Source organism: Rhinatrema bivittatum, chromosome 10 (genome assembly GCF_901001135.1).
Source record: "Rhinatrema bivittatum chromosome 10, aRhiBiv1.1, whole genome shotgun sequence".
NCBI classification, from domain to species: domain Eukaryota; kingdom Metazoa; phylum Chordata; class Amphibia; order Gymnophiona; family Rhinatrematidae; genus Rhinatrema; species Rhinatrema bivittatum.
This window is the reverse complement of record NC_042624.1, coordinates 9883591-9904994: the sequence shown is the minus strand read 5'-3', so window position 1 is coordinate 9904994 and position 21404 is coordinate 9883591. Positions and strand designations below refer to the sequence as shown.

Below are 21404 nucleotides of genomic sequence, written 5' to 3'. Positions count from 1 at the left end.
ATAGAAAGGCTGGGACCTGGGGGTAAAGGCCTGTTTCTTACCTGAAATGTTTATTGTTTATACCCAATAAAGACTGGAAACACTTAAGAAAAGAACTGTATGTCCCCTGCCTACTGTGGGCCGAACACCAAGCTGAGAAATCCTTTTTGTGCATAACCAGAAAAAAAAACTCAGGATCAACTGCACTGCTCTACCTCCATTTTTATAGAGTATCTGGTTATATTTGTTTTGCAGTTTTCCTCTCCTTATCTATATTAGGCTGCTTAGGAAGCAGAGTTGTTGGGAATTGAGGCTCAAGCTTTGGAAAGCTGCAGTTATTGCTGAGGGGAATCAACTGCAGTGTAAAAAGGGGAGGCCAAGAACAGCAAAGCAGAGGCTGCTGGTTTTCGGGCAAGGAGAGAGGTTGTTTGTTCAATAATCCTCCTCACCATTTTTAATAACGCCAGAAATCTGAGGTTGGTCTCATACTAAGAAGCTGAGGCAGATACCCAGAGAAAAAAGAGGTCATGTGAACACTGGCAACACAGGCACTGATATCTCTTTATCCAGAAAAATGGAAGAGGTTCTAAGCCCAGATTTGTGGGCAGTTAAAAGAAAGCCCATGGAAGAAGCTCTAGAGGAAGGAGGAACTCTAACCATAAACCTGAGGGACATGGACAAGGGCTCTAGTTACTCATCCACAAGGTGGCGCTGTGCACTCAGGAGGACACTGAAGACATGGGCTATCTCTTTATTGGGGGGGAGGGGGAATGTAACTTCTGAGATAAGGAGTGGTTTTGGGTCTGCTTGACTCCTCACTTGTATTATTCCAGGGTTAGCCTACGCCCGAGTTAGAGACAGCCAAGAGTAGCAGCACTGTGGACCCCAAGGAAGATAGACTTCACTACAATTGCTAATGGTAATTTAACAACATCTAGGGGGACTATATCTCATTTCTTCCTCTTCTTCTAGGGGCCCCAAATTTATTCCAGGATTTGTTATGGGGGGAGAACACTATCCAAGCCCTGAGCAGGTACTCACAGTCCCCTTGGTAAAAGTAGACAGTGGTACGTGGGAGTACATGTGAGTATGCTGAGTCTACAAGTAGGTTCCAACATTGCATGCCATCAATCAGTAAAACTAAGAAATTCAATACAGGCATACATATTAAGGAGTGTGAGGGATTTCCACGAGTCTTGTGTGTCTTTCAGCTCTAAAGCAAAGCAGAATTTTGTGACTGTCACAATGATGGAATTCTAACTGCAGAACTTTAGTAGGTAACATTCTGTTTCTCTCCGTGGAGATCCTTTCCCTTATTCTCTGCAGCTGAAACACATCGATAGAAATGTTGTGCTGTGAATTATCCAAAAGGTAGGATATGTATGGTGATCAGAAGCAGCAGCAGCCCTTTTCTGAATGTAAGTTGAGAGAGACGTGCCTGTTACCCTTAGAACGTGTCATCTATCTGAACACTATCTGATTAGGACCTGAAATATGGGAGTGTATGTGTCCCAGCACTAATCCAGATGGACAAGCATTGTCCCCTGTGATGAGGGAAAGGGGCAGTGCCTTTTTTTTCTCTTCTCCCAGTTTGCTCTTGGCATACCTGGGAACTCTCTGGATTTGGCCTGGGGGTCTCTAGATTTTCAGACAAATTGCTGGGACTTTGGAGACAATGCTAATATCTGCAGGTACTGCACAGAGCCAGCCTTTAGGTAGAGCAGGCTAGGCAGTCACCTGGGCTACCGATACACAAGGAGCCCTGTCACAGACATTCCCAGGAGGAAAGGAAACTTGGTGGTGCAATGATGTCGTGCCTGTGGGGATCCCACCTCCCCATGGGCGGAAGAAGGAAACCTTGGCGGTGTAGTGATGTCGTGCCTGTGGGGATCCCACCTCCCCATGGGCGGAAGAAGGAAACCTTGGCGGTGTAGTGATGACAAACCTGGGGGTGGGGGTGGGGAGGAATCCTGGTTCTAACCACAAACACTGAGTTTTACCTAAGGGGGCTTCTACCTGCGTGCCAGCAGGGTTATATCTTGGGAGCTCACCTAATGTAATCGCATACAGACAATAATTAGGATTATACCTGGGGACTTGAACCCAGGAGATTATTCATCACACAAATACTCACACACACACTCTGACGCAAAACATCATGGCTTCAGGTATTTCTGATAAGTGCATAGAACAGAGAATAAAATCAGATAATGCTAAAGAGCACACCTACATATGTACAAATATATATATACATGTATAAGAACATAAGAACATGTCATACTGGGTTAGACCAAGAGTCCATCAAGTCCTGTATCCTGTTTCCAAGAGTGGCAAAACCAGGCTACAAGAACCTGGCAAGTACCCAAACTCTAAGAAGATCCCATGCTACTGATGCCAGTAGTTAGCAGAGGCCATTCCCTAAGTCTACGTTAAAGGACATCTCCTGCAAGAACTTATCCAAACCATTTTTAACCCAGCTACACTAACTGCACTACCCACATCCTCTGGCAACAAATTCCAGAGCTTAATTGTGGTTGAGTGAAAAATAATTATTCCATTGGTTTTAAATGTGCTACTTGCTACCTTCGTGGAATGCCCCTAGTCCTTCTATTATCCGAAAGTGTAAATAATGGATTTATATCTACCCATTCTAGACCACTCATGATTTTAAATACCTCTATCATTTTCCCCCTCAGCCGTCTCTTCTCCAAGCTAAAAAGTACTAATCTCTTTAGTCTTTCCTCGTAGGGGAGCTGTTCCCGTCCCCTTATCATTTTGGTCGCCCTTCTCTGTATCTTCTCCATCGCAACTATATCTTTTTTGAGATGCGGAAACCAGAATTGTACACAGTATTCAAGGTGCAGTCTCACCATGGAGTGATACAGAAGAATTATGACATTTTCCATTTTATTCACCATTCCCTTTCTAATAATTCCCAACATTTTTTGACTGCTGCAGCACACTGAACCAATGATTTCAATGTGTTATCCACTATGATGCCTAGATCTCTTTCTTGGGTGGTAGCTCCTAATATGGAACCTAACATTGTGAATCTATAGCATGGCTCATTTTTCCCTACATGCATCACCTTACACTTATCCACATTAAATTTCATCTGCCATTTGGATGCCCAGTTGTCCAGCCTCAGTCTTCCTGCAATTTATCACAATCAGCTTGTGATTTAACTATTCTGAATTATTTTGTATCATCTGCAAATTTGATTACATCATTCGTCGTATTTCTGTCCATATCATTTATAAATATATTGAAAAGTACGGGTCCCGATACAGATCCCTGAGGCACTCCCCTGCCCACTCCCTTCCACTGAGAAAATTGTCCATGTAATCCTACTCTCTGTTTCCTGTCTTTTAGCAGTTTGTAATCCACAAAAGGACATCGCCACCTATCCCATGACTTTTTACTTTTCCTTGAAACCTCTCATGAGGAACTTTGTCAAATGCCTTCTGAAAATCCAAATACACTACATTTACTGGTTCATCTTTATCTACATGTTAATTAACGCCTTCAAAAAAGTGAAGCTGATTTGTGAGGCAAGGCTTGCCTTGGGTAAAGCCATACTAACTTTGTTCCATTAAACCATGTCTTTCTATATGTTCTGTGATTTTCATATTTAGAACACTTTCCACTATATGTCCTGGCACTGAAGTCAGGATAACTGGTCTCTAGTTTCCCGGATCACCCCTGGAGCTCTTTTTAAATATTGGGGTTACATTAGCCACCCTCCAGTCGTCAGGTACAATGGATGATTTTAATGCTAGGTTACAAATTTTTACTAATCGGTCTGAAATTTCATTTTTGAGATCCTTCAAAACCCTGGGGTATATACCATCCAGTTCAGGTGATTTATTACTCTTTAGTTTGTCAATAAGGCCTACTACATCTTCAAGGTTCACCATGATCTGGTTCAGTCCATCTGAATCATTACCCATGAAAACCTTCTCCGGTGCGGGTATCTCCCCAACATCCTCTTCAGTAAACACTGGAGCAAAGAAATTGTTTAATCTTTCTGCGATGGACTTATCTTCTCTAAGTGCCCCTTTAACCCCTCGATCATCTAACAGTCCAACTGACTCCCTCATAGGCTTCCTGCTTTGGATATATTTAAAAATGTTTTTGCCTCTACAGCCAACTTCTTTTCAAATTCTCTCTTAGCCTGTCTTATCGATGTCTTACAATTAACTTGCCAATGCTTATGCATTATCCTATGTTCTTCTGTTGCATCCTTCTTCCAATTTTTGAATAAAGATCTTTTGGCTAAAATAGCTTCTTTCACCTCATCTTTTATCCATGCCGGTAATCGTTTTGCCTTCCTTCCACCTTTATTCAAGCTGGGATAATAATTTATTTTCCTACCTGGCTGCCCAATTTCATCAGTTACAGGCATTGTGGTTTAAAATAGCCAAAACCAGAAAACAAATCAAACGAGATTTTGACAAGACCTAGTTTGGCATGAGAACAGCCCCTCTGAGGATCGAGGTCAATTTTCAGATTCTCATCTAAAATGATAAAGTCCACATAGTTCAACAGGTACCTTCTTACCACCTTCTTTTTGGGAATTTCCAGGAGTGCAGTGCAGGCTCTGAAAGTAAGACCCAAACCTGAGGGAACTGCTGCTTCCACGAGTACTCCTGTGGGCAGTGCTGGTTAAACAGTCATGCGTCCTCATCAATTCTGCATTCTAGCAGTAGTCAGCTCAAGCCAAATGCAAAAATTGTGCCAAAAATCTTGTGACATGCCCAGGAGTACTTTTATAGGTTACAATCTGTGGAAGTGCAGTTACCTGCTTCTGAACTGTCTTTCCACAAGAATACATAAAGATAACTCCACTGAAAATATAGCTAAGCTTTTTGTATTATCGTATTTCCATTAAAACCTGAACCGTTTAACACACATTAGGACTGCTCGTGCTACATGATAATGAGGTTATTTTCATAATTTGCATATCATTTCATTATCATATGCAAGCATTTTAACATTATGGCAAGCATATTAATGGTGATTAAATGCACATTAAGTATTTGCATTATTTAATTCATATAATGTTTGTGTTAGCACTAATGCACATTAATAAATTAGACCCCTTAGGAATCTGATATTCAGGTTAACATCTGAAGACGCAGGTGACTTTCATAATCTCTTGCATGTATTGCTGTGATGAGTTTGCTAGGTATCTGTTGAGCTTGCAATGAAAAATTACTCTTTAAGCCTATTACATTATATCTAAATGGTTTCAGATCAGTCTATAGAGGGAACTACATTTCCCAGCCTCCCTAGAGATTACTTCTAGGGGAAACTAAATGAGGGTCAGAGTGAAATAGCACTGCATGGCTATAGGTTGGTGGACACTAGAAACGAGAAGCCTTAGTAGGAGCTGCAGAACATCTGAGCCTAGCCTGATGGAGCTACACCAGGGGGGATGGAGTAGATTTCTGATAGAGAGGAAGAGGACTCAGAGGATCAACCTCAGATACAATTTAAATCTATTGTGTTAAGTTATCAAGAGTGACATATTCACAATTATTAGAAGGGGATTTTGGTGTATATATGCAAGAAGAGTAATACTTGAATGCTTTCATAAATGTGCTGTGACTTAAGGAAGATAAACAGGGATGGGAAAGGAACACAGGAGCGAGAAGTGCTGAGCCCCTGGTTTGGATTCTGAAATTTGTTTTTTTTAAATTTTCTCTCTCTCCCTTCCTTTGAAGCTGGGACATTGTTTTTCTTTGGCTTAATTACCATTTAGAAGTTCATGGTTTAAGCCCCTACATAAAACAGTATTGCTAGTGCATAAAAATCAAGTTTCCACATTTAAATAGCCCAAGTAGCAGAATTCCTAGTAATTGAAAAGCCAGCCTTTAGGTAGAGCAGGCTAGGCAGTCACCTGGGCTACCGATATACAAGGAGCACTGTCACAGACATTCCCAGGAGGAAAGGAAACTTGGTGGTGCAATGATGTCGTGCCTGTGGGGATCCCACCTCCCCATGGGCAGAAGAAGGAAACCTTGGCAGTGTAGTGATGACAAACCTGGGGGTGGGGGTGGGGAGGATCCTGGTTCTAACCACAAACACTGAGTTTTACCTAAGGGGGCTTCTACCTGCGTGCCAGCAGGGTTATATCTTGGGAGCTCACCTAATGTAATCGCATACAGACAATAATTAGGATTATACCTGGGGACTTGAACCCAGATTATTCACCACACAAATACTCACACACACACACACTCTGACTCATAAAATCATGGCTGAGCAGGTACTCAGGGCTTGGATAGTGTAAAAGTAGGTAAAAGTAGACAGTGGTACGTGGGAGTACATGTGAGTATGCTGAGTCTACAAGTAGGTTCCAACATTGCATGCCATCAATCAGTAAAACTCAGAAATTCAATACAGGCATACATATTAAGGAGTGTGAGGGATTTCCACGAGTCTTGTGTGTCTTTCAGCTCTAAAGCAAAGCAGAATTTTGTGACTGTCACAATGATGGAATTCTAACTGCAGAACTTTAGTAGGTAACATTCTGTTTCTCTCCGTGGAGATCCTTTCCCTTATTCTCTGCAGCTGAAACACATCGATAAAAATTTTGTGCTGTGAATTATCCAAAAGGTAGGATATGTATGGTGATCAGAAGCAGCAGCAGCCCTTTTCTGAATGCAAGTTGAGAAAGATGTGCCTGTTACCCTTAGAACGTGTCATCTATCTGAACACTATCTGATCAGGACCTGAAATATGGGAGTGTATGTGTCCCAGCACTAATCCAGATGGACAAGCATTGTCCCCTGTGATGAGGGAAAGGGGCAGTGCCTTTTTTTTCTCTCCTCCCAGTTTGCTCTTGGCATACCTGGGAACTCTCTGGATTTGGCCTGGGGGTCTCTACATTTTCAGACAAATTGCTGGGACTTTGGAGACAATGCTAATATCTGCAGGTACTGCACAGAGCCAGCCTTTAGGTAGAGCAGGCTAGGCAGTCACCTGGGCTACCGATACACAAGGAGCCCTGTCACAGACATTCCCAGGAGGAAAGGAAACTTGGTGGTGCAATGATGTTGTGCCTGTGGGGATCCCACCTCCCCATGGGCGGAAGAAGGAAACCTTGGCGGTGTAGTGATGACAAACCTGGGGGTGGGGGTGGGGAGGATCCTGGTTCTAACCACAAACACTGAGTTTTACCTAAGGGGGCTTCTACCTGCGTGCCAGCAGGGTTATATCTTGGGAGCTCACCTAATGTAATCACATACCGACAATAATTAGGATTATACCTGGGGACTTGAACCCAGGAGATTATTCATCACACAAATACTCACACACACACTCTGACGCAAAACATCATGGCTTCAGGTATTTCTGATAAGTGCATAGAACAGAGAATAAAATCAGATAATGTTAAAGAGCACACCTACATATGTACAAATATATATATATATATATATATATATATATATATATATATATAAGAACATAAGAAAATGCCATACTGGGTTAGACCAAGAGTCCATCAAGTTCTGTATCCTGCCAAACTCTAAGAAGATCCCATGCTACTGATGCCAGTAGTAGCAGAGGCCATTCCCTAAGTCTACGTTAAAGGACTTCTCCTGCAAGAATTTTTCCAAACCTTTTTGAACCCAGCTACACTAACTGCACTAACCACATCCTCTGGCAACAAATTCCAGAGCTTTATTGTGGTTGAGTTAAACATAATTATTTCCATTGGTTTTAAATGTGCTACTTGCTACCTTCATGGAGTGCCCCCTAGTCCTTCTATTATCCGAAAGTGTAAATAACTGATTCACATCTACCCATTCTAGACCACTCGTGATTTTAAAGACCTCTATCATATCCCCCCTCAGTCATCTCTTCTCCAAGCTGAAAAGCCTTAACCTGTTTAGCCTTTCCTGATAGGGGAGCTGTTCCATCCCCTTTATCATTTTGGTCGCCCTTCTCTGTACCTTCTCCAGAGCAACTATATCTTTTTGGAGATGCGGTGACCAGAACCCCCTGAGCTGACGATTTCAATGTATTATCCCTTATGATGCCTTGATCTTTTTCCTGGGTGGTAGCTGCTAATATGGAACCTAACATTGTGTAACTACAGCAAGGGTTATTTTTCCCTATATGCAACACCTTGCACTTGTCCACATTAAATTTCATCTGCAATTTGGATGCCCAATCTTCCAGTCTTGCAAGGTCCTCCTGTAATGTCTCACAATCTGCAAGTGATTTAACTACTCTGAATAATTTTGTATCATCTGCAAAACTGATTACCTCACTCATTGTATTTCTTTCTAAATCATTTATAAATATATTGAAAAGCACCGGTCCCAATACAGATCCCTGAGGCACTCCACTGATTACCCTTTTCCACTGAGAACATTGACCATTTAATCCTACTCTCTGTTTCCTGTCTTTTAACCAATTTGTAATCCACGAAAGGACATCGCTTCCTATCCCATGACTTTTTATTTTTCTTAGATGTTTCTCATGAGGAACTTTGTCAAATGTCTTCTGAAAATCTAAATACACTACATCCACTGCTTTCCCTATATCTACATTATTATTAACCCCTTCAAAAAAGTGAAGCAGATTTGTGAGGCAAGGCAAATATAATACCATGCCCTAGAACACTAATACACTACCTATTGTGGTTAACAGAACAGTCCATACTGCTACAATGCCCTACAGAAACACTACATGCCAGCAGAAATACTGCACCTCAGTTCCATATGCATATCACAGACAGAGCCTTACCTAATACAGAATAAGGGACTACAAATTAGAAACAGAAACTCTCAGACAAAAATAGAATGGAAAGTCCAAAATAAAAAACTTCACATATATAATACACATTCCCACAGATAACATATGGCAATCACTAAAAATGCAAAACCAATTTTTTTTTTTACCTTTGCGGTTTGATCTTAAGGGTAGATTTTCAAAGGCCCGCGTGAGCAAATCCTGGGGTCTACGCCCATGGCTGGGCCTTGCGCACTCCGGGCGAACTTTCAAAGGGGTCTGGCCACGGGTGTAAAGCCCAGTACGCGCATAAGTACCAGGCCCCTTCAAAAGGATGGGCCGAGGTGGCGTGTTCTGGTGGAGGAGGGGCGGGACGGGGCGGAGGGGGGCAGGCCAGGACAGCACCATTGATCGAGAGCTGAAGTAAAGTGTAAAACAAGGGAAAAAAAAGTTGGGTTTAGGGGGTGGGGGAGGAGAAGGGAAGAGGGAGGAAATTTAGATAGGGGGGTAGCGAAGTTCCTTAATTGGAGTGGCCTGGGAGGCAACTGGGGAAGGCCCGAATGCAAAAGTCCTCCCCCCGCATGTGCCACCCATGCGAACGCATAATAAAAAATTGACGCGCCCATGTGGACACCCACACACACGTTTCAAATTCTACCCCTTAGTTTTCTAATCAGTTGGTCTTAGGCGTTTTTTTTCCCACATTCCCTTTCTTAGTCTTTTTCTAATTCCTTTTTCTGGTTCTCTTTCATTCATTTCTGTTTCTTCTCTCTGTACCTGTCTGCTTCCCTTACTCCCTCAAATATACACTCAGGGGCAAATTTTGAAAAGCTACGCATGGGCGTCCATGTGTGCGCGCTACCCAGCGTATACACAAGGATGCCCAATTTTATAACATGAGCCGACACCCACAATCTTCACCCGTTCCCTCCCAGGCTCCTCTGATTTCAGAGCAACCTGGGAGGGAACTTCCCAACCCCCTACCCTAACCTCCCTTGCCCTAACCAACTCACCCCCTATCCCTATTCTAGGCCACCCAGGACCTTTGTCCTACCTTCTGGCCCCACTCCCCTCCCCCCAGGACCACCCCTTCCCACTCATTTTCAAAGCCCCGGGACTTAGGCTTTGAAAATCTGGCCTTTAGTCTCTCATTCTCACATGCTGTCTGTCTCTCACACACACACTCAGGCTCTCATTCTCACATGCTGTCTCTCTCTCACACACACACTCAGGCTCTCATTCTCACATGCTGTCTGTCTCACACACACACATGGCTCTTACTTTCACTTGCTGTCTCTCTCTCCTACATACACACTGGATGTTTCACATGATGTCACACATACACAGAGGCTGTCACATGCGCACATACATGGACTGTCTTTACCAACATAAAGGCTTTCACTCAAACACACAGTGTCTCATCTCACTTTCTCTCAAACACCCAGTCACTCAACTCACCCTCACACACACACACACACACACACAGGGGTAGATTTTCAAAGGGATACGCGTGTACCCCGCGAAAACCTACCCCAAACCCCCCCCTGCGCGCCGAGCCTATTTTGCATAGGCTCGGCGGCGCGCGCAAGCCCCAGGACGCGCGTAAGTCCCGGGGCTTGCATGAAGGGGACGTGTCGGGGGTCGTGCCGGGAGTGATGTGGCGTTTCGGGGCGTGTTGAGAGTGACACAGTGTTTCGGGGGCATGTCCAGGGGCGTGGTTCCGGCCCGGGGGTGTGACAGTTGCCCCTGGACCAGCCCCCAAACCGGAACATGGAGCGCAGCAGCCGGCCCGGCGCTCGCAAAGTTATGCCTGCTTCCAGCAAGCGTAACTTTCGGGATAGAGGTAGGGAGGAGGTTTAGATAGGGCCGGGGGGGTGGGTTAGGTAGGGGAAGGGAGGGGAAGGTGGGGGGAGGGCGAAGGAAAGTTCCCTCCGAGGCCGCTCCGATTTCGGAGCGGCCTCGGAGGGAACGGAGGCAGGCTGCACGGCTTGGCACGCAGGCTGCCGATTTTGGGCAGCCTTGCGCGCGCCGACCCCGGATTTTTGCGGCTACGTGCGTATCTATTGAAATCGCGCGAACAAAAGTACGCGTGTGCGCAGATTTATAAAATCTGCCCCACATTCTACAAGACCTCATCTTCCCTCTTGCCTCTAGGCTTTCCTCTTCACAGGTCACCGCAGGATGGGCTCCTTGGCAGCCCTGATCTTTTTCGCTGCTGCAAGATGGGAGCCGCAGCTGCCCTGCTACTGTGCCTCCTCTTCTCGGGCCTCAGCGAGGTGGGATCCGCAACATTCCTGCTACAGACACTGTTCCTCTTCTGCACGTGGACCAACGCTCCTCCTCCTTCCTACCCATGCAGCTCCGGCAATGTTTTTCTTCCAGGCCCACATGGGCAGGAAGGAGAAGGAGCAAGTGGAGGTTTGGGGATTTCTTGTTTTGTTCAAGCCTTGATGAGATGAGCTCCACCACAGTCCCACCAGTCTTCCTGCCGGGGGCATTAAATCTGTGCTTGGGTTTGACAAATGTGCGCAGCTGTGCACACAGGCACTTTAGAGAAACAGTGGATGGCACTCCCTCCTCGCTGTCACCTGGGGCGGACTACCCCCTCGTCCCCCCTTAAAGGTGATATTAAAACCCAGGCACAGGCATCCATGTGCTCGTGGTTCCCAAGCCGATTTTATAACATGTGTGCACTTCAGTGGGACAGGGCCTAATGGCGCTGTGCCTGCCCACCCCGGGCCCACCCTTTCTGTGTTCGCCATTCTTTGACTCATACGAGGAGATACGTGCATGGCCACGAGCCTTTGACTATCCCCAAGGCATGCACGCGGCCCAGCCACAGGCATATCTCTCGCTTTTAACACGCGTAGGCCTTTTAAAATTAGGCCATTAGTATGCACTAGTAATCTCAAACTATTTTTAGTAGTGGAGGGATTGCAGCCATACATTTACACACTCTCACTAAATAAACACAATCATGGGGTCTCTAAACAACAGGGAATCAAGCTAAGTATGAAAAGGGGCAATCTAAAGTGACATTTCCCCACATTATGCCCATCTCCATAGTATGGCTCCCTGCCTTTAAATTGGCTATAAAAGCACAATAGGAAAATGTCCCAAGGACGACCTTCTGCGTAATTTAAAAAAAAAAGTTGAGTAGTTTCAACCTTTCAGTAAAACTATTATTGTAAAATATTCAATAGCCTCATTCAACTATTTCTTCTATATAGAAATAAGAGTGAAGTCTGGAATTTATACAGGAAGGGGCAGAATCTATTAAATTCTCCACGTCCAGTACTGTAACACACTTACCTCCTCAGAAATTTCCCTTGGGACCTTGGAAAATTCCCATTAAAACTCAATAAACTACAAGGAAATTCACCTGAATATTAAATTTATTTATTTATTTATTTAAGCATTTTTATATACCGCGGCTCGTTGGCAAACATCACCTCGGTTTACAATGAACATTAAGTGAGCAACAGGCTTTACAATCCAACATATTTAAGAAAGGAAACAATAGCTGATAACATTAAAATTATAGGGGTAGATTTTTTTAAAAAGCGCGTTCGCGTACTTTTGTTGGCGCACCAGGCGCAAACAAAAGTACGCTGGATTTTATAAGATACGCGCGTAGCCGTGCGTATCTTATAAAATCCTGGATCGGTGCGCGCAAGGCTGCCGATTTTGGGCAGCCGGCGCGCGCTGAGCCGCGCAGCCTGCCTCCGTTCCCTCCGAGGCCGCTCCGAAATCGGAGCGGCCTCAGAGGGAACTTTCTTTCGCTCTCCCCTCACCTTCAACTCCCTTCCCCTACCTAACCCACCCCCCCGGCCCTATCTAAACCCCCCCTACCTTTATCCATGGATTTACGCCTCCCGGAGGGAGATGTAAATCCATGCGCGCCAGCGGGCTGCTGGCGCACTGAGACCCGACCCGGGGGCGGTTCCGGAGGGCGCAGCCACACCCCCGGAACGCCCGGGCCGAAACCACGCCCCTGGGCCCGCCCCCAAAACGCTGCGTTGTTCGGCCTCGCCCCCGACACGCCCCCTTCAGAAAACCCTGAGACCTACGCGCGTCCCGGGGCTCTGCGCGCGCCGGCAGCCTATGGAAAATAGGCGCGCCGGTGCGCAAGGCCCTGCTCGCATAAATCCGGGCGGATTTACGCGAGCAGGGCTTTTAAAATCCACCCGATAGTATAATAAAAAACCAAACTAGAATTAGCTAGGGCGTATAGTACTGGGGATCAACTTAAAGGAACATTATTAACAGTACAGAATTTTTTTTTTTAGGTCCATATTAGATATATTGCAGGACAATAGGACACCAAGGAGTGTTTAGCGTAATTGAAAGTAACTGATTGGAATGGGATGAAAGTATTATATACATTTCATAGAATAATTTAATCTGAAGAGTAAGGTTAATAAATTGTAGGCTTGTTTAAAGAGGTATGTTTTTAAATTCTGTTTAAATATCTTGTGGCAGGGCTCCAAGCGCAGATCAGTGAGTAATTTGTTCCATATGTTAATACCAGCTATCGTAAATGTTCGTTCTCTTGTTGTGACATATTTTGTCTGTTTAAGCGTCGGTGTATTTAGCTTAGCCAGGTGCATTTTTCTAATTGGTCTGTCTGAAGTATGGAATGTAAAGAATTCAGAAGACCAATGCATGTCTTGGTTATATAATGTTTTGTGTATGAGAGTAAGTACCTTATTTATTTATTTATTTCAAGTCTCTTCTATACCGATAGCCATTCGCAAATGGTATTGGTTTACATCAAACAAATAACTTATGTTCTTATAGCCACTGCCATTATGTTCTTATAGCCACTGCCATTAGCAACAGTAACATGGAATAGACTTAGTTTTTGGGTACTTGCCAGGTTCTTATGACCTGGATTGGCCACTGTTAGAAACAGGATGCTGGGCTGGATGGACCCTTGGTCTGACCCAGTATGGCATTTTCTTATGTTCTTATGTTCTTAACTTTTGGGCAGGGCCCTTACAAGTAACAGTTGCAGAAAATTAGCTAATGACAAAATAAGTAAATAAGGGGTATCATATGCAAATACAGAAACAATAACTATAGAGAAAACTGATTGGCATAATAATAAATAAATAAATGCATATGCCAACTATAATACAATAACTACAAAGTAGAGAATTTTTACAGCATTCTTAATCATGTTCGGCGGAGGAGGTAACAGGTCAGCTATTTGAATTGTTACTCGCTTGCTGTTGGAGCTTTTTATGCGTGGGAGGGGGGGGAAATGGGATAAGCTTGCTGGAACAACCAAGTTTTAAGTTTTTTTTTGAATTTAGGAGTAGAGATCTCAATGCGTAATTCAGGTGGCAAGGAGTTCCATATAGTGGGGCCAGCTAGGGAGAATGCTCTGCTCATGGTAGATGAGAGCTTGATAGATTTGATTGATTGATTACAGAGGGTTCCTTGTAGGGCTGGGCGAGTAGGTCTGTTAGAAGTAAGGGGGAGGAGGGGGGGTTGATCCAGTTGAGGTTAGCATTTAACAGACTTTTATGGATGAGGGAGAGCGCTTTGTAAAGTATTCGAGAAGGTATTGGGAGCCAATGGAGCTCGATAAGTGTGGGAGAAATGTGTTCTCTATTTTTTGAGTTTGTCAGTATACGTGCTGCGGCGTTTTGTAATAGTTGTAACGGTTTGGTATGTGTTGACGGGATGCCAAGGAGGAGGGCGTTACAGTAGTCTATTTTAGACAGGATAATAGACTGAAGAACTGTGCGAAAATCAGAAAAGTGAAGTAATGGTCTGAGTTTTTTTATCGTTTGTAGCTTAAAGTAGCAGTCCTTTATGATAGAGTTAATAAATGGTTTAAAAGTGAGATGGTTATCAATGAGGACACCTAGGTTGCGAGTGTGTGCGGAGAAAGATGTAGATGCGTATGAGGGTGGGATGGCTGGGAGAGGCTGCTTATTAGAGATGATTAGTAGTTCTGTTTTGTTGGGATTTAGCGCCAAGTGCTATTATCCTAAATGCAATCGGAAGCCAGTGTAGTAGTTGTAGTGCTGGAGTAATGTGTTCATGGTGGTGAGTGTTAGTAATCAAGCGTGCAGCTGCATTTTGTAGCATCTGTAGTGGCTGTATTGAGATATTTGGTAGACCTAGTAGTAAGGAGTTACAGTAGTCCAATTTAGGTAATATCGTAGCCTGTAGTACAGTCCGGACGTCATTTGGGTGTAGTAGAGGTTTTATCCTTTTCAAAGTATGAAGTTTGTGGAAACTACTTTTAATAGTGGAAGTGATGAATTTTTTTAATGTAAAATGATTGTCAATTATGATGCCAAGACTGCGGACTTGTTGTATAGTGTGATGGTCAGATAGAGGTTGTAGAGTAGGGTTCGATTGTATTGGCAAAATATCTTCATATACTTTGGATGCTGACTGCACTCTATATTAGAGTGACTAACGTGTTCTTGAAAAACACATCTCATAATCATTAGAGATGTGAATCAGAACCAGAATCGGTTCGGATTCCGGTTCCGATTCACATGTGGTTTTTTTTTCATCGGGACCAATCACGGTTTTGTTTATCGGCTGCGCCCGAGTCGATAAACAAAAAACCCACCCCGACCCTTTAAAACTAATACCTTAGTTCCCCCACCCTCCTGACCCCCCCAAAAACTTTTTACAGGTACCTGGTGGTCCAGCGGGGGTCCCTGGAGCGATCTCCCGCTCCCGGGCCGTCGGCTGCCACTAATCAAAATGGTGCCGATGGCCCTTTGCCCTTACCAAGTGACAGGGTATCCGTGCCATTGGCCAGACCCTGTCACATTGTAGGAGCACTGGACGGCCCGCACCATCTTGTGCTCCTACCATGTAACAGGGGCTGACCAATGGCACCGGTAGCCCCTGTGACATAGTAAGGGCAAAGGCTATCGGCGCCATTTTGATTACTGGCAGCCGATGGCCCGAGTGCAGGAGATTGCTCCCGGACTCACGCTGGACCACCAGGGGCTTTTGGCAAGTCTTGGGGGACCCTCCTGACCCTCACAAGACTTGCCAAAAGTCCAGCGGGGGTCCGGGAGCAACCTCCTGCACTCGGACCGTCGGCTGCCAGTATTCAAAATGGCGCCGATAGCCTTTGCCCTTACTATGTCACAGGGGCTACCGGTGCCATTGGTCAGCCCCTGTCACATGGTAGGAGCACAAGATGGCACCGGCCATCCAGTGCTCCTACCATGTGACAGAGTCCGGCCAATGGCACGGATACCCTGTCACATGATAAGGGCAAAGGGCCATCGACGCCATTTTGATTAGTGGCAGCCGACGGCCCAGGAGCGGGAGATCGCTCCAGGGACCCCCACTGGACCACCAGGTACCTGTAAAAAGTTTTTTGGGGGAGTCGGGAGGGTGGGGGAAGCTAAGGTATTAGTTTTAAAGGGTCGGGGTGGGTTTTAGGGGTTATTTTTGTGTGCCATTTTTCCCGCCCTGCCCCAAAACAATAAGAGAACCCCCACGATCAATATCATGGGGTTTTCCTATCGTTTTGGGGGAGCCTCCAATTTCTGACGATTTTGAAAATATCGTCCGATATTTTCAATCGTCCGAAGCCCAATTCACATCCCTAATAATCATAGATGACAAAGAATGCTTTTATATTTGTCAAGCTATGCATGTAAAAGAGCTTATTTTTTTAGGGATTTCCTCTAATCACTCAACACCAGCCCAACATTGATTCAGTGTTTTATTATTAAAAGGTTTCTGAAAAGACTGCTGTCAGCATCTGAGATTCTATGACTTTTTTCTGTGACTCTTGGACGCTATCAGGAGCCATGTGGAAGTGGCGTCTCTCTCCTTAGGTCCAGGTCTGGAACTCATTTTCATCATTCCTGGGCTTATCCAAGTAATTTCTTCTCTTCTTGGGCCCGGGCCAGCAATGCTTTCGCACAGCTGTAACTGTAACAATTTTTATTGACCCTGGCGCTAAAATTTAGGGCAATTAGAACCTTTCTTATGGGATTGGAGGGAGCCAAGAGAGGGGAAATTTATGTTGGGCCATCAAGGTCCTTTGATTTCAACTTTGCATCTCAACAGAATTTTTAGTGGCACATACATCTTAGGGAGTTATTTTCTAAAGCATTATCATGTGCGTTAGGGTCCTAACGCACGTGATATAATGCAAATTAGGGGTAGGTTAGGAGTCGGGGCAGGGCGGGAAGGAGTCGGCGGATTCTTCGCTGCCGGCAAAAATGTTACTAACATTATCGTCGGCAGTAGCGTGCTGAATAGCACCACCTTTCACAGTGGCGCTATTTGTTGCGAAAACTGGCAGCTGGTGCACCGCCCCTCCCTCTTTTGCTCCCCCACCCCTGTTTTTGTAGGATTCATCATTCTGTGAAGAATGATGAATCCTGGCCTTAGACAGCATTACCATGATCTACAGCCAAACTAGCAATCAAGTGTAACTGTGAGCACTGTATCTGTGAGATATACAGGACTTGAACAAGACAGGACTAATACTACCAAACTTTCTTTCAGTTTCTTTTTATGTACTCCTGTGCAAGTGTATCTGAAGAAGACTCACGTGAAGCTACTTTCACTGCAAGTGGATACAGTGCTAAGAGTCATCCAGGTGGGCAAACCTTGAGCCTAGTCTGGTTTGGGGGGAGTAATAAGGGTCTGGGCTGTGAGAGGGAGGGGCAAATAAGAGGGGTTACTCTCTGAAAGTTCAATGGGCCTGCAGCAACATCACCTTTGGCCAGACAAAGTCATTTAGATTACAGTGCCAGTGGGACAGGAGTGATTAGGGAATACGTCTACCAATCGAAAGGAGGGGGTGTAGAGAAATGAAGGGGAGCAGGATTACCAAAAGATTTTTAAAGATGGTGCTGGCCATCCGGTGCTCCCTCCATGTGACAGGGGCCAGCCAATGGCACGGATACCCTGTCACATGGTAAGGGCAAAGGGCCATCGGCGCCATTTTGATTAGTGGCAGCCGACAGCCCGAGAGCGGGAGATTGCTCCCGGGACCCCTACTGGACCATCAGGTACCTGTGAAAAGTTTTTTGGGGGGTCAGGAGGGTGGGGGAAGCTAAGGGATTAGTTTCAAAGGGTAGGGGTGGGATTTAGGGATTATTTTTGTGTGCCGTTTTTCCCGCCCTCCCCCAAAACGATAAGAGAACCCCACAAACAGTATTGTGGGGTTTTCCTATTGGTTTCGGGGAGCCTCCGATTTCTGACGATTTTGAAAATATCGTATGATATTTTTAATCATCTGAAATATGATTCACATCCCTAGTGAACACTTGTGAACCTTGCACGCGCCGAGCCCTAGGGGAGGCCTGATGGCTTTCCCCTTTCCCTCCGAGGTGGCTACGAAATCGGAGTGGCCTCGGAGGGAACTTTCCATTCTCTCCCCCCCACCTTCCCCTCCCTTACCCTATCTAACCCACCCCCCAGCCCTACCTAATGCCCCCCTTTACCTTTGTTCTCTAAGTTACACCTGCTCAAGGCAGGTGTAACTTGCCTGCGCCAGCCAGCTGTCGGCTCGCAAACCTCCACCATGGCTGCAGTGCCGGAGGACTCGGGACTGCCCCCGGATCGACACCACACCTATGACCTAGCCCCCTTCATGGCCCTTTTTTTAAAAGGCCCGAGACATACGCGTATCCCGGGGCTTGAACGTGCCGCTGAGCCTGAGCAAAATAGGCTCGGCGTGTGCAGGGGCAGGTTTTCGGGATTACGTACGTAACCCTTTGAAAATCTACCCCTAAGTATGTTAAGAGTTGAAATTATGATGTTATTTTAATTTTCAATTTTGCAAATTAAACTAAAATTATTGCTCTTGCAGGAAAAGGAGTAGGACAAGAAACACACCCAGCAAGAGCAGAGACTGAAGATTTTTAACTGTAACATTGAAGATACCTATTGTACCATTGAAAGAAATTGTAAAAAATTAAAAACAATTAAAAATAATAAAACTAATAAAAATTAAGTATAATACTAGAAAAATAAAAAACTATAAAACTGTAAAACAAACAATATAAAACAAAAAGAATAAAAAAAATAAAGAATACTACTAGAAAAATAAAAATAAAAAAAATTGAAAAAGTATAAAAAAATGAAGACCACTACTAGAAAAAGAAAAAAAGAAAAAAATATAAAAGAAAAAGAATATCTGAATAATCGTACTAGAAAAATAAAAATTATAAAACAAATTATAAAACAAAAAAGATATTAAAAAAAAGATAATTAAAAAAAGAAAAAATGAACATAAAGAAAAAGAAAAAATATAAAAGAATAAAAAATGAAGAATAGTAGAAAAGATAAAAAATAAAAAATTTTAAAACAAAAAAGAATTAAAAATTAAGAATTCTACTTCAAAAATAAAAATACAAAAATTATAAAAAAAGAATACAAAATGAAGAATACAAAAGAAAAATAAAAAATAAAAATTATAAAAAAATAATAAAAAATAAATACTAGAAAAATACAAAAAATAAAATATTAATAAAACAAAAATCTATAAGAAAATGAAGTATGCTACTAGAGAAATAAAAATTAAAAAATATATAAAAAAATGAATACTAATATAAAATACAAAAAAATAAAAAATTATAAAACAAAATGGAATAAAAATGAAGACTAGAAAAATAAAAACAAAAACATTATACAAGAAAAAATTGAAGAAAAATAAAAAAAAATTATAAAAACAAAAAAAGAAAAAAATGACTATACAAGAAAAAATGAAGTAAAAATTACAAAAATTAAAAAACTTTGAAATATATAATTCTGTGTTTTTGTCTGTTTATAATGAATTATTAAGTTAAATTATGTATTTTTTGTCAAAAGTACTTAAGATAAGGTTTGTCATACAGTATCCTGTTTCAAATAGTGGCCAATCTCAGGTCTGGATTTATCAAAATGCACTAAATATTGCATGCAATATTAAAAGGCTTGTATTTTAAGGTAATAGGCAGTTTATTGCAATTTGCTTTCCTACATACAACCACTGGGTGGGATCATATTTAGTAGTTTTAAGCTCCTAGGGATCCAGCCTAATTATCAGGGAACTTCTACAACCACTGGGGAGAGAGAGTGCCTAGCCACAATGTACTCATACTAGATAGGTATTTATATCTCTATAGGAGGCCCACCTAGTAACTCGAGGTGAGGTTTAGGTATTAGTGTAGGGGTTAGAGGCCACTTTGACATTCAAAGTGAGACGTACGATCAGAACAGTGCTCTCTTGTGAAGATTTGATGTCCTTCGGAGTGAAGAAACTCACCCAAAGAAGAGATTTGTGCAGTGTTCTCTCTACCTAGCTTGATGTTACCCAGGTAGAGAGTCCATCAAGCTAGGTTGAGAGATCATGACCATGACCATGACCATGACACCTGCTGCTCTACAAGACTGGAACTTTGGTACTCCTGCTTAGATGGAAGATGGATGACTGGTGTGACTTCTGGGAAGGTGAGCTGGGAGATACAGGCTGTGTGACTATCTTAAGGATATTGTTTGAGAGTCTGCCAGTGGGTGGTTGTACCTTTGGGGAAGAGTTGATATCCCAGAGGTATGGAAGGAGGGGCCAGACTTTAGACTTTGAGATGAACTTCTGAAGCCAGCCTTTGGAAATTGAGTTGCTGGCTCAGTGGGGAGGGCTTCTGCCTTCCATTTAGGCTGGGAGGGTTCAAACCCTGCCTGAGGATTTGTAAAGATAAATAACCTTGAACTTCTATTAGAGTTTTTGAATGGTCAGGAAAGCTTGTTCAGGGATTTGACCCTGGAACTAACGCAATTGACGGTGTACGGGCCAGTGACAGCGCATGCTATAAAATTGGGCGTAGATTTGTTTGTGCTGAACAAATCTACGCCCATGCATAAGTTTTAAAATCTGGCCCAATATGTCCCTGAATTAATTCCCACTGAGATTTTCTGACCCAAGAAAGAAGTGAGGTCCATATTCATCCATTGTACAGCTGTGCTAGTCAGTCGCTGAATATACCTGGTTATCTTAAAGTTAGCCGGTTATATATAACCGGCTAACTTTAGGAAAGCCCTACAGCTCTGACCAGAGTTAGCCACATAAGGTAACCAGCTAACTCACTCCTCTCCCCATCCTAACCCCCCCCCCCCCCCCCATGTGCAGCAACAATGCCTCATCTGTGGGATCCATGGCTGCCTGGAAATCCTTGAGTGCACAGATGCAGCTGAATATTAAGGTATGTCAGCTGCTCTGTTTTTTCTTTTGATCAAGATTGTTTTGACTTAGGTATTTGATATTTCATAAATATATATTTAAGAAAAGTTCATGAATGTAGATATGCTTGTTGGAAAAAGAGAGGGCATTCCACATGGAACATGAGAAGAGAGGAGAGGAATAGGGTCAAGAATGTAAGGGTATGTGTTTGAGGTGCACAGATGGGGTAAATGTTGCCTTAGAAGACCAGGTCTGGGATTGGTATCCTCAGCTGAGAGTAAGAGGAGCAGCAGGAGAATACTAAGAAGAGAGGTAGATGTGTGAGGATAGTGATGAAGGTGAGATGCTGTTGGGGAGAATGGAGATAACTGGATAAGAGGAAGAAAACTTGGGGGGCGCTCTAGCGCTGAGTCAAGATGGCTGCCTAAGCTCTCTGCTCCGTCCAGCCTCCTAACGACAATCGCCGTGCAGAACCCATACACTGCATTTTTTATTTCTAATTGTATTT

At 43.7% G+C, this 21404-nt stretch overlaps 1 long non-coding RNA gene across 2 annotated transcripts; it reads left to right on the top strand.

The window, feature by feature from the left end:
* Positions 1–1296: 1296 nt before the first annotated feature.
* On the top strand, positions 1297–18633 carry LOC115099781. 2 transcript variants are annotated; one of them, XR_003858884.1, is made up of 3 exons: positions 1297–1350; positions 17236–17329; positions 18548–18633. It is a non-coding gene; the product is annotated as an uncharacterized LOC115099781 (long non-coding RNA). The 2 variants fall into 2 exon arrangements; XR_003858885.1 differs by lacking the exon at positions 1297–1350 and adding an exon at positions 1363–1397.
* The last annotated feature ends 2771 nt before the right edge of the window (positions 18634–21404 follow it).